A 9,225-nucleotide genomic window follows, 5' to 3' on the forward strand; every position below is an offset into this window, starting at 1 on the left:
GAATTACTTTAGTACCTAATATTCAATTTATCCAGGATATAAAAAAAGATTTCCTATTTTCTATGTGTCTTGGTAAAAGATGAGAATAGTAAAAATAGTAAAAAGCTGTGAAAAGCAGATGTGGGTTGGGTTTGGGTTTTTTTTTGTTTTTTTTTTTTTTGAGTAAGCCAGAAATGCTAGAATCAGTTTTCCATCAATTAATTGAGGATAGGAACAGCCTTATTAGAAAAAAAGAATAGCAAAAGAATTGCTAAAAAAGTTAATGGATCTTGGGTGTCATTGTAGATGTGATCTTTCTACAGAATACAAGTCCCAGACTTCATCAGAGTCTTGGAAGGGGTGGAATATACTCTACTGGCAAAAGTGAAAGTGGTAGTTTATATTTGTGTATGTATTTTTAATCAAAATTCTAACCTTTAAAGAGTTCATATGTGAACAGCTGATTTTTTTTATTTGAACATTAAAATGAAAAATGAATATTAGACTTACAACGAACCTCAGCCTATTTCATCTTCCTGTCGTTACTTGCCTCTTCCACTTTCTTTATTTTTTCTTCCACTTCTTTAAACAAAACTTTTTTGTATTATTAACAATTCTTCTCAAATAAAGAGAATTGCATATAAAATTGTAAATTTCTGTTAGTTTTGTAACAAAGAAAATTTAACAGTTATTAACAGAATTATGGATTTTCTCCACCTGTGAACTTCTTTGTGTATTTTAAGCTTTATTTTTATCTATTTTTTGTTATGTATGTATATATGTATGTATATGTATTATTATTTTATTTATTTTTTTACATCTCTCTACACACTAACTTGCTATTCCTTGCAACAAATAAATATACTCAAGAAATACAATTCCCCTTTTTATTCCTTTAGATATACCTCTCTTTTATTGTGCTACACTTCTAGTCCATAGATTCTGCCAAGAGTAGAAAGTATGTTTCATTATCAGTCCTCTGAAATCATAATTGATCACTGCATTAATTAGAGTTAAGAACTCTTTCACAGTTTTTCTTTACTCTTGTGGTCATTGTGCGAATTATTTTCTTGATACATGTCATTTTGTTTTGCTTAATTTCATATATGACTTCGATTTTGAATCTTTCATTTTCATCATTGTTGACAGCTTAATATACTACATTACATTTGTATACTATATTTTATTAGCCGTTCTTTATTTGATGGGTACCTCCTTTGTTTCCTATTCTTTACTATAGAAAAAATTGAACTACAGTTCTTTGCTCCAACTCAACTGAAACTGCTCTTTCTAAAATTATCAGTAATTTCTTAATTGCCAAATCCTTTTAATTGCCTATGATTTTTTATTGTTTTAACAGAAGAGGATGTTGTGTAAAAAAGTTAATATCTATGATAAAATCATGTGATTTTTTTATTATTGCCATGATCAATTATACTTGTTTTCTGTATATTAAGCCAACCTGTATTCCTGGTACAAATCTAGTATGATCACAGTGAATAGTTTTTTGTTTTTGTTTTTTTAACTTACTATGGTAGCTTTTGCATTGATAATTGTTATTAAATATACTTGTGTCCATATTTAGTATGTCCTATTAGTTTCTAGTTTTCTTTTTTTGCTTTATCTTTCCCTGTTGTAGCTATGTAATGGAGTATAGTAGTATCTTTGGTGTTTAAAAAACACATAAAAGAAAGCTCAACTAAAGTTTTTTTTTTTTTTAACTTCTTATTTTACTACTCATTCTTACTTTTATTGATGGTATTTTGTAATATAAATTACCTCTTAAGGACTGTTTTGCTGCATCCTCCAAATTTTGGTATAATTTTTCATTATTATAATTTTTAAAATGAAATTGTCTATTTTGAAATTTTGTTCTTTGACCCACAAATTCATTAGGATTAAATTATCTAGTAATTTAATTAGTTTTTTACCCTTTAAAGACTCTTTGTAGAATATAATTTTTATTGCATTGTGGTCAATAAAAAATGTTTAATTTTCCTGTTTTTCTGCATTTTTTGTGAGATGTTTATGCCCTGATAGAGGGCTAATTTTCATTAAGGTACCATGCATACTTTTAAAAATATAGTTTGTCCTTTCTATTCCCATTTCATGGATATTCATAATATTCAGGACTTTAGTTTCTTTTTGTTTAAGTCTTAAAGAGGTACATCGAAGTCCGCTATTATAGTTTTACTAGCTATTTCAACCAGTATATTAATGAACTTTAAATATTTAAATACATTATTCAATGTGTATATATTGTATTGATATGAATTCATTGTCCATATTAAAAATGATTATCAGATCCATGAGATCCCCAAGTGAAAAAACATAGAGAGAAAAGAGAAGAGGGCCCTAAACAGAACTTTTGATCTAATTGTTAGTTGGTGTGTTTGAGATGAAGATTCCCCCAAAGAAGGCTGAGAAGGAATGTCCTTGTCAAACAGGTAGGAGAAGTAAGAGACCACTAAAGCTTCTCAGAGTGCTATGCTGCAAAGAGGTTGAGGATTAAGAAAAGACCATTAGATTTTACATTGAAGAGATTGATGGTGACTTGATGGAGATTTCAGTTTCAGTTGAATATTGTTGGTAGATAGATTACAGATGTTTTAAAAGAAAAATGTAAGTGGAGTTAATGATTAAACATCTTTTCCAAGGTATATAGTTGAGAAGAGGAGAGAGATTCATAACAATAATTATGAGAGATTCGTTTTTGTTTTGTTTTTAAAGAGAGAAAAGGTCATGTTTTCAGCCCTAAGGAAAGAACCTAATAGATAGACATTGAAGATTGAGAGTATTAGAGTTGGGCAGTCAATTTAAGAAGATAGGACATGGGGATCAAATGTATTTTCCATTTTGGTCTTGGAAAGGAGAAAGGGCACTTCTTCCTCAAGATAATAGAATGATGGAGAGTGGTAATCCCAGGGGGATGTGAAATAAGAATTATTTGTGAATAGCCTCAGTGTTTTCAAAGAATTATTAAGAAAAATCCTCAGGTGAAGGGGATGAGTCATTTGGGGGGAAGTCACCAAAGTGAAGCCGCTGTAGACATTAGATAATGTAGTGGTCCTCTTTAGCATGTCTGTGTGACTTGCAGCTCTGTTCAGCAACATTTGAGTAAGAGTAAGAGAGAATGTGATGAATGGTGAGAGTGATCTAGGATTAGGCAAGCACACTTGGACAAAGGAACAAGGAGTGTAGGGTAAGGGATTAAGAAAGGGTTGGAAAGAAATTGTATTGCCCTGGAAAAATACTGAGGAAGAGATGGATTAGAGATTATGGTGAAGGTGTTAGAGATGTAAGGCATAGGGCAAGATCTAATGATAAAAGATTATGGTCAGATAAAGGAATTTAAGAGTTCATGATCATGGAAATGGAACATACATCACTTAGAGAATATTTTTAGGGTTAAGAGTCAGAGGCAGAATTAGAGTTAAAATTGGAATTAAAATTAGAGTTATGGTTAGGGTTGGCAAGATCTAGGGTATGACCAGATGGCCACGTAGCTGGCCAGATGATGTGTAGCTTAGATAGAATTGAGGAGCAGATTATGGATGTTGAGTAGATTGAGCAACTGAAGAAATAATAGTATTTCTAGGAACATTTAATATGTTGAGAAAGCTGCTGATCATGGAATTCTACCCATATTTCCTCTGAATTCTGATTTCTACACTTTGAGTACATGTTAAACTATGGCAAGATTTCTTTTTGTTTATCACAAATTCTAAGAGAAAATGGTTATTTCTCCCCAATAGTCCTATTATTTCTACTCCAGTCACTAGTTCCTTCAAGAAAGTGAGGAACAGAATTCACAATGAATTTGAATGATATTAATTCACCCATGAAGTAGAATAATAGACTGCATTGAAAAGCAGAAAATACACTTGAAACTTCCAGATGTCAAGCAAAATTCATTATCCTTCAGGCTAACTCAAAAAAGCAGGTATAGCAATTATCTCAGAGAAGACAATAGTAAAAATCGATAATGGTTCAAAGAGTTAAATAGGGAAACTGTATTATGCTGACAGGTAACAAAAGACATTGAAATAATGTAAGTACTTAATTTATAAGCATTAAATTGTATATTTAGTACTTTGGAAAAGTTAAATATAATGGATCTTTGCCAATTATTGAATGGGAATGGAAAAGAAGATGCAAATTTATAAATTTATAAAGGAAGATACACTTTTTTTATTAATAGTTTTTATTTACCAGATATTTATATGTGTAATTTTACAACATTGACAGTTGCCAAACCTTTTGTTCCAATTTTTCCCCTTCTTCCCCCCCCCCCCACAGATGGCATGTCGACCAATACATGTTATATATGTTAGAGTATAAATTAAATACCATATATGTATACATGACCAAACAGTTGTTTTGCTGAACAAAAAGAATCGGACTTTGAAATAGTGTACATTTAGCCTGTGAAGGAAAAAAGATAACACTTTTTTTTAATAAAAATTAACTATATTCTTGGATATAAAACGTATATATAGATTTGCAAATATATAAGCAAATGCGGAAAAGCAAAATAAACACTTCTTTTATTGATCACTGAAAATGACTATAATCAAAAGAACTTTGAAGAAAAGATTCAAAATGGAGAGTAATCCTAAAAGATTGGCAAGTCAAAAAAACATAGAAATAATGGATAATTTTATAAAATAAAATGAAAACAATGAAACGATACTAAAAACTTGTGGGAAGCTTCCAAATAAATCCTGAGAAGAAAATGTGTGGCTCCAAATCCTTTCATCAACAAAATTGAGAAAGAACAGATGAATGAATTAGGCATGCAACTTAAAAAAAAAAAAAAAAAAAAAAAAAAAAAAAAAAGCAAATCAGAAAACCCAGAACTGGTAATTAAAAAAAAAAAAAAAAAAAAAATACAAAATTGGGGGTTGAGGGAAATGACAAATGAAAGTAGGTTTTTTTTTTAAATAAAATGGATAAACTATAAGTTATACTTACTTTAAAAAGAGAAAAGACTAAATTGCCTATATAAAAAATAAAAAAATTCAGAATGTAAGAAATCATTAGAACTAATTTTGCCTAGTTACATTCCAACAAAATAATTTTTAAAAATTAATTATTTTTATTTACCAGATATATGTATGGGTAATTTTACAGCATTGACAATTGCCAAACCTTTTGTTCCAATTTTTCCCCTCCTTCCCTCTCCCATGGCAGGTTGACCAATACATGTTAAATATGTTAAAGTATAAATTAAATATAATATATGCATACATGTCCAAATAGTTGTTTTGCTGTACAAAAAGAATAGGACTTTGAAATAGTGTACAATTAGCCTATAAAGGAAAATCCAAAGTGCAGGGCAGACAAAAAATAGAGGGATTGAGAATTCTATGTAGTGGTTCATAGTCATCTCCCAGAGTTCTTTTGCTGGATGTAGCTGGTTTCAGTTTCATTTACTGCTGTATTGGAACTGATTTGGTTCATCTCGTTGCTGAAGAGAGCCACGTCCATCAGAATTGATCATCAGATAGTATTGTTGTTGAAGTATATAATGATCTCTTGCCAACAAAATAAATTTAATAAATATCCAAAAATATATAAAATATCAAGTTTAGCAGAATAAAAATTAGGGAATTCCAACAATTCATTCTTTAGAGAAAAAAAAAAAAAAGAAACCATAAAAGAAATCCCAAGATGGGGAAAACTTATGAATAAATTCTTCAAAAATATCCAAGATAGTTTGTTCCATTAGAGGGGCAGTTGGCAAAAATAAGAAATCCTCCCAACTTCATTTATGATACAAATGGGAACTTGATTCCTATATTAGAGACATAACAGAAAGAAATGTATAAGTCAAAATATGCCTATTGATTATTTAAAAATTTAATAAGATCATTAAAAAAGGGCTATAGCAACATCAAATTAGACATGAATAAGTTGGGTTTATAACAGAAATGTGAAATTGGTTCAATATGAGGAAAACTTTAAAACCAATAAACCATATGTTATAATTTAAAAGCATGGTTAGGCATCCAAATAGTGCAATGCTTAGATCATTGAGGCTGGAGACAGGAAGACCTGAGTTCAAAATCCCACTTTTGACATCAGCTATACAGTTACCTACCCTTGCCTTGGTCTCCTCAATTGTAAAATGAGGATGATAAAAATATCTCCCAGAGTTGCTGTGAGTATCAAATGAGATATTTATAAAGAGCTTAGCACAGTGCTTGGAACATAACTGTTGTATAGTTTTTTTGAAAACTCAGAATGGGACCATTTGTCTTTATGGAAGAGTTTCCCTTGTCAGGGAGAAGGAAGGATTACTTCTTCATGTGAGAGTCACAGATAGTGACTGAAGACTTAGCAAGGGTGAAGATGAAGCTTATAAAAAACTGATATAAACTAGAGCACTTTTAAGTAATATTAGGAATAAAGTAAGGATTCAAATGCTGAAAGTTAAGAAAATGAGGGGAAATGAAGTGGATGGACTTCTCAAAGAGTTCAGCCACAAAAGAAAAGAGAAATGTAATGAAAGCATAGCAGGAATGAACAGATCAAGTCAGGTTTTTTTGAGAACTGAGAGAAAAAGCACATGTTTTGTAAACACTAGATAATCAAGGAGATATTGAAGGTGAGTAAGTGAATGAATGAAAGAATGGATTCACTTGTGCATGCCAAAGGATTTGATTTAGCAGGAGAAAGGACCAGTTCATGTGCAAAGCACAGATAATAACAGAAGACATCTTTGAGAAAATATCAAAGTCAAAACAGCTACATGCAGAACCTTTAAAATGTGAAAAGACACACATAATACACATTGATATGTATAAATATCTATATATTTACATGTATATATATATGTGCGAATATATACGTGTGTATACATTTATGTATATAGTGGATGAGGAAGGGATCTGTATATTATACAAATATATATACATATATAATATGTATACATATGTAAAATCTTTTTTACCCTTTGTGTACTTGTGTGTGTGTGTGTGTGTAGGTGTGTGTGTGTGTGTGTGTGTGTGTGTGTGTGTGTGTGTGTAGAGCATGTAGTTAGAGGACTTTCTAATAAGATTAGGAGTAAAGCAAGGATGTCTATTATTACCATTATTGTTTCATATAGTACTAAAAATGGTAGTTATTACAATAAGACAAGAAAAAAATGAGGAAATAAACTTGCACAAAGAATAAATAAAACCATCAATTTTTGCAGATATCAGAGACTACTTAGAAAAACTTGAGATACTCAAGTAAAAAAATTAATTGAAACAATAACTTCAGCAAGATAATAGGATGTAAAATAAATGAACGAACATCTCTATATCAGAAAAAAACTCAGGATGAAGAGAGAGAGAAAAATCCATTCAAAATAATGATTATCTGGCTCATGCAGAGATTTTTATCACCTTGTTCTGTTACTGATACCTCTGTACATAGAGAACACTAGGTAGAGCATTTTCTGGGAGAATTAAGATGTAGAAATGAAGTGGCTTTGAATAATTATAGCATGTTTATTGTCTATATATAGATAATATAAAAATTACTATGTTATCTATAATATAGATTATAGCATTCATTAAATATTCTAGCCAGGCTAGAAACTATGGCTCCAGAAGCATTTAAAAAAGGCCTGTGAGATTCAACCATTTCCCTCTGTTGTAAATTCTAAGACACATGGTGGTTAAATTTAATAATTTCTTTAGAAAATAGCAAATAATACAATTAACCAGAAGAAACACTTCCAAATATGAAATAAAGGAACTTTGAATAACATGAAACTACTCTGTACCCATCAAAAACCACAGAAAGAAAAGGAATAATGTCTTCTCAATTTCTTTTTTTTTTTTTTACCAGTTATATGCATGGGTAATCTTACAACATTGACAATTGCCAAACCTTTTGTTCTAATTTTCCCCTCCTTCCCCACCCCCAGATGGCAGGTTGACCAATACATGTCAAATATGGTAAAGTATAAATTAAATATAATATATGTATACATGTCCATACAGTTGTTTTGCTGTACAAAAAGAATTGGACTTTGAAATAGTGTACAATTAGCTTGTGAAGGGAATAATGTCTTCTCAAAAGCAAATTTATGATGCAGCCAAGAGGGACTGAAAATATGGACCTAATCATTAATGAGAAAAGGTGGATATTTAATTTTTTAAAAAGTGTTTGAAGCATTCTTGCAAAGAAAACCAGATCTGAACAAGCTACACCCCAAGCAATAGAAACACAAGAAAGGTAAAGAAATACAGCAACCAAGGACAACAAAAGAAAAAGAACAGACACCATTAAGAGTTTTTTTTTTTTTCCCCCATCAAAAAAAAAAAAAAAAGACAAAGCAAAGGTGAAAGTAAAAGTCTAATAGAAGACAAGACTATAAAAATTGGACCTAAGATATTTTGGAGGAAACTTAAAATCCCCTTCCTATAGATGAATGAAAGGGAATAGGGAGAAAGGACAGACAAATAGGTAATTTACTCTAGTCAAGTCAAAAGTTGATTGTAAAATGAAAATGTCACCTGCAGTTTCTCAAAAAGAAGAGGATCTATGAGAGAGGGGATAAAAAAAGGGATTGAAATGAGAAAAGAAGAGGCAGAGCCAAGATGTAAGAGTAGAGAAGTATTGAGCTTAGTGCTCCCACATTCTCCTCCAGACAACTCTAAAACCATGCCTCAAATTATGTTGTGGCAGAACCAACAAAAGTTCGAGTGAAACGACTTTACAGCCCAAGGCAATTGAAGTGGGCAGGAAAGGTTTGTCTTACAGAATGGTGATGGGCCAGGCCACAGAGGCTGCACATTGAGGGTAGCTGCACTGTGGCGGCAGCAATTTTGCAATCTCTCATTTCTTGAACAGATGATTGGGGATCAGACAACTGGTCAGAAAAATTACAGAGAAAAAAGATTTCAGGGGAGCCTTTGCTGGTGCTAGGTTTGGGCCCTTTGTTGCATTGCCCTTATACATTTCCAGTCATGGTTTCAAGGCCAAAAGGATTGATTGCACTTATTGCCATAGGGGGATGGAGAACTAGATTGGACTTCCAGGGTGGAGTAGAGTGCTTATGGTTGCTCATTGGGGAATAATAAGCCTGATCTCAGCTCCAAGACAGAGGTGAGCATAAAAACTCAAAGATAATCAAAGCTACTCTGAAAACAGCAGCAAGAAAAACTTGAAGCTTGGTACAATGCTCCCTTCACCCTAGGAGCTGGACCCAACTTTAATATAAAGTTGAAGTCAAGAAATAAACTGAAA

Source organism: Sminthopsis crassicaudata, chromosome 5, assembly GCF_048593235.1.
Source record: "Sminthopsis crassicaudata isolate SCR6 chromosome 5, ASM4859323v1, whole genome shotgun sequence".
Classification (NCBI taxonomy): Eukaryota; Metazoa; Chordata; class Mammalia; order Dasyuromorphia; family Dasyuridae; genus Sminthopsis; species Sminthopsis crassicaudata.